Source organism: Palaemon carinicauda, chromosome 5 (assembly GCF_036898095.1).
Source record: "Palaemon carinicauda isolate YSFRI2023 chromosome 5, ASM3689809v2, whole genome shotgun sequence".
Taxonomy (NCBI): domain Eukaryota; kingdom Metazoa; phylum Arthropoda; class Malacostraca; order Decapoda; family Palaemonidae; genus Palaemon; species Palaemon carinicauda.
Genome location: NC_090729.1, coordinates 107797494 through 107802493, shown reverse-complemented (window position 1 = coordinate 107802493; position 5000 = coordinate 107797494). Strand labels below are relative to the sequence as shown.

At 41.3% G+C, this 5000-nt stretch overlaps 1 protein-coding gene across 1 annotated transcript in view; it reads right to left on the bottom strand.

Annotated features, from left to right (window-relative positions):
• Positions 1-5000, bottom strand: part of LOC137641061 (uncharacterized) — a 62979-nt gene that overhangs the window by 39664 nt on the left and 18315 nt on the right. The window lies entirely within an intron of this gene.

The window sequence follows — 5000 nt, the reverse complement described above, 5'->3', positions numbered from 1 at the left end:
CCGCCCGTATAGCAACGCCTTTTCAGCTCTCTCAACGACCGTTGGGGGACCAAAGGGCTTCGCTCACCCTCGGGAAAATGACCAGTATCACTCGCCTGCAACCTGCCGCAGACGGCTCTCCGCGTGATGTGAACCCACTTCATGACTTTCAAACCTCCATCAACGCCTCCACTCGTGACGAAGAGGACATCTAATCAACTTCAACCGAAGCTGACGTGAATGCCGTAGGACACGCCTATGAATGCCGTAGGACATACACGCCTATGAACGCCGTAGGCCTATGAATGCCGTAGGACATACACGCCTATGAACGCCGTAGGCCTATGAATGCCGTAGGACACGCCTATGAATGCCGTAGGACACACGCCTATGAATCCCGTAGGCCTATGAATCTCGTAGGACACACACGCCTATGAATGGCGTAGGACACACTCGTCTATGAATGCCGTAGGACACGCCTATGAATGCCGTAGGACACACACGCCTATGAATGCTGTAGGACACACGCGCCTATGAATGCCGTAGGACACACTCGCCTATCACGTGACGAGCCGGAGCGGCAACAGCCACCCATCATCCACCACTCGCTCGCACCCAAACCAACGACTTCTACAGCCACTCACTGTCGCTAATCGGCGCAGTTTTTACTACTACCTCTCCAGTTTCAGGGCACCTATTAAACATGTTCAGTATGTCATTTTTAGAGGGGGAGCCATGTACCAACCGTGTGTCACACAATTGTACATAATTCCTTTTGTATATAATATGCTTGTATCTTCGCTCTTCCCTCGCACTCAAACGAACATGAAAATTCATGTCTGCTGTTTTGCTCTGAACATTGTCTGTCTGCTTGAGGTTTTGTATATAAAGAAGAGTGTTCCTTAATATATAACTCAGTCGTTTTCAATCTGCCTTTGAGTTCACACCCTTACTCGGCACCGTCACATTGGTGACCCCGGAGTGACCCGCTCCTCCCGCCTCCCCATCCCCCCTACACCTCTCACCGTTACTATGACGCCGTCAACGCATACCTTCTGCAGCAGTACTCGCCGTCGCCAGCCGCCCGTATAGCAACGCCTTTTCAGCTCTCTCAACAACCGTTGGGCGACCAAAGGGCTTCGCTCACCCTCGGGAAAATGACCAGTATCACTCGCCTGCAACCTGCCGCAGACGGCTCTCCGCGTGATGTGAACCCACTTCATGACTTTCAAACCTCCATCAACGCCTCCACTCTTGACGAAGAGGACATCTAATCAACTTCAACCGAAGCTGACGTGAATGCCGTAGGACACGCCAATGAATGCCGTAGGACATACACGCCTATGAATGCCGTAGGCCTATGAATGCCGTAGAACACGCCTATGAATGCTGTAGGACACACGCCTATGAATCCCGTAGGCCTATGAATGCCGTAGGACACACACGCCTATGAATACCGTAGGACACACTCGCCTATGAATGCCGTAGGACACACACGCCTAGGAATGCCGTAGGACACACTCGCCTACCACGTGACGAGCCGGAGCGGCAACAGCCACCCATCATCCACCACTCGCTCGCACCCAAACCAACGACTTCTACAGCCACTCACTGTCGCTAATCGGCGCAGTTTTTACTACTACCTCTCCAGTTCCAGGGCACCTATTAAACATGTTCAGTATGTCATTTTTAGAGGGGAGCCATGTACCAACCGTGTGTCACACAATTGTAAATAATTCCTTTTGTATATAATATGCTTGTATCTTCGCTCTTCCCTCGCACTCAAACGAACAGGAAAATTCATGTCTGCTGTTTTGCTCTGAACATTGTCTGTCTCTCGAACATGTTATGTCCTGTTGCCTTGAGGTTTTGTATATAAAGAAGAGTGTTCCTTAATATATAACTCAGTCGTTTTCAATCTGCCTTTGAGTTCACAACTCCTCTCTCTGCTCGTCACAGGGGGATCACAATCCCTTTGTTTGACAGATATTGAGCAGCGACCTTTCAAGTGTCTCCTGTTGGTGATGGATTATCAGATTTCATTTGCAGGGAATGGTCTGCTATTCATAACTGGCCTTTAAAACATTAAACATATCTTAAACCTTTAAACTTATCTATATTTACTCAATCGTATTCTTGGATTTCCTCAAACAGGCTGATGATCTTTTACTCATTTTGGGAAATTTCTACATTACACCTTCCAATATTTTCTCTATGGATACAACTGCATATAGTTATTACAACAGTGTCCAAAAAGAACTAACAGAGCAAGATGACAATGATATATTGCAAAATTAGTATTCCTTTTTGAAGAAAAAAGGAAAAATACACACAAGAAGTAAAGAAGGTTGGAAAGGACAAAGTTTTTTTTCGGTTTGCACGGTACAGGAGGTAGGATGTAAGAAGTGAGTTGTGAAGGGAATATGTTCTCCTTTAGAGGACAGTAAGTTGGAGCATAGAATAACAAAGGGCGGAAGATGTGGAGACTATAAACAGGTCAAAAAGAAAGACTGTAAGCAACGTTAAGAAAGTCTGTTAAATGTAAATGAGAATAACAGCATTGCGACACAGTGATCGGTTCAGCATTACGACAACGGAAAGCGGAGGGAAAATTAACATAATGCAGAGGAGAAAACCAAAGTCTGATTCCGGAGGAATTTATTTAATACATTAGTGGATAAAAACTATATTTCCTTCTCTGGACATTGGAAAAAAAAAGGACCACATTTGAATTGCTTAATTCCTTCCTTTCTTCAGGACTGGATCTTGAGGAAGTGTCTGATATAAACTGGAATTAAAAGGAGATATAAAGAAACGCTTTGCGTGATGAGTTTCGGGAGGAGACTTTCAAAAAGATAAAAGATGCAGCTTAAATGAGGTCGGGAAGAGGAGGAACTTGGGAAGATTTTTGTCCGAAACTTCTCACTTTCATCAAAATTATCTCTCTCTGGATTTCACAGCATTTGTATCTTTTTAAACTAGACAGTCTTTCTCTTGCTTCTTTTTGCTTTCTTCCTGTTTCATAAACGAGAGGGTAAGGATTACTATCCTGGGTTCAGTCTTAAATTTTCTTTGCTGTCTCATTCTCTAATTTTTTTTTCATCTCTTCTCCTATGACAAAAGAAAGAATTCCTGTCTCGTTCTCTTGGACAAGCATTTCTGTTGTTTTGTATGAATCTACAACGCCATAAACACTGAACACAACTTTATACGAAATTAAATATTATACAATTGCATGATTACACGGGATACGATATTTCATGGGCCATAGCCTGTCACCATTTGATTTAATCTATATTTATTATAGCTATATGACAAAACCATCATCCGTTGACTTAATAGTCTTCGTCCCTTTTTCTTCAAAATCATGCTTCAAATGTATATTCAGACCCATTTAAAAATGTTCAATTCAATTTTATGAGAAACTATATAAGCATTTTCAATGCGAAACATTAATGAATATACTTTCAAATAATATTTCATTTCTCATGTCAATTTACTATATAGGCTTTCATGATAGCTTGATAATTCTAGATTATTGACTACAATATGTAGTAGAAAAATACACTTGTGAATGTATATAAAATTAATATTATGAACTGTCACTGTTTGCATACAAAACTTATGTTGTGAATAAATATAAAACTTCAGATATATTGTATCATACATGCAAATTAAATATCCTTTTTCGAATATCAGCGTAATGCTCTTTCCTCATTCCATCATCAAAGACAAAGGCAAAGAATATTGCCTTGAATTAATTCGTAGAAAATAAGATGCTGGGCAGAGTTTAGCGAATTTTAAGCGAAGCTCTTTCCCTTACCCTTTCCAGCCATTCTTTAAAGAAAGAAAATTAAGGACGTTGTTAGGTTTCCAGCAACATAAAACTATTTTATGTATTTCACGATCCAGATTTTCTAGGACCATTATGTAACGCCTCTGTTCCGTGTACTCAGATTTTTCCAGACATTCCAGTTTTGTCCCCTTGCTCACTGTGGCTGAGAGAACTCGAACCCAAAATAATACGATTGCAAAGATTTTCTCTTCATATTCCTATTGCTATATTATATCAATTCGAATGCCTTAGGCATGCTTCTGGTAATGGCCCCAACGATCAATGCTACGATGTTATCGAAACCGTCGTTTACATATGGTTGTTATTTTATACAGAATTTTCCAAACGAAAAATAACAGCTGTGTGGTCTTTAAATAGAAGCCAAATAATGGTTTGTTTATAGATATTTATTATTCTCCCTTTTCAGTTGGTCTTTTTCACAAAGCTGAATTACCCATCCAAAAATAGTCCGATATAAATAAACTATGATGGAAAAAAAAAAAAGATTAAACATTACGATTTTTTTCTATATCTGCGAATAACTTGTGCTTGTGACAGACTGGCTGTTTCATATGTGTGTGTGATCTCCTCTACTAATGCCAGTGTTGTTTTATACATCTGTAAGTAACTTATACAAATTCCAAATTATTAATGCTCCGCGCCTGTGAACATTTTATGCTAATCCCAAATAGAGACTTCATTTATTCCTTGAAGGTTAATTAATTGATTTGACGTTTTTTGGCATCATAACATCCAAGGTAATACACAAGGGAAGCTGCAATGTAACTTCCAAGAGTTGAGAATTGGCATAACTAATCCTTTGTGGCAAGATCTGTAGAATACAAGGTCTAGCCTCCTTGGTAGTACAGTGGTAAAGTGTTCGCCTAGCGTTCGCATCGCAGCAGATTGATCCCAGCCCGGGACCATGAGTTTAAGGTGTTTACACGGGAGGTCACTGCTGTGTTTGGGCGTCACAGTAGGGGGTTGGGCTTGCCCGGTTGACGTCCTGGTGAGAATCTATTCTGATGATACTGGAACTGAAACCAGACACCTTTACCTGTACCCTTACCCACACGCTGATTAATATCTAAGCTGACAAAAGTCGGTAGAAGTTCGTGACGTCACCGTTTGTGAGACTACACTGTTGAAGCTTTTTGGGTACTAGAATTCTCTGTTATTTGCTTAT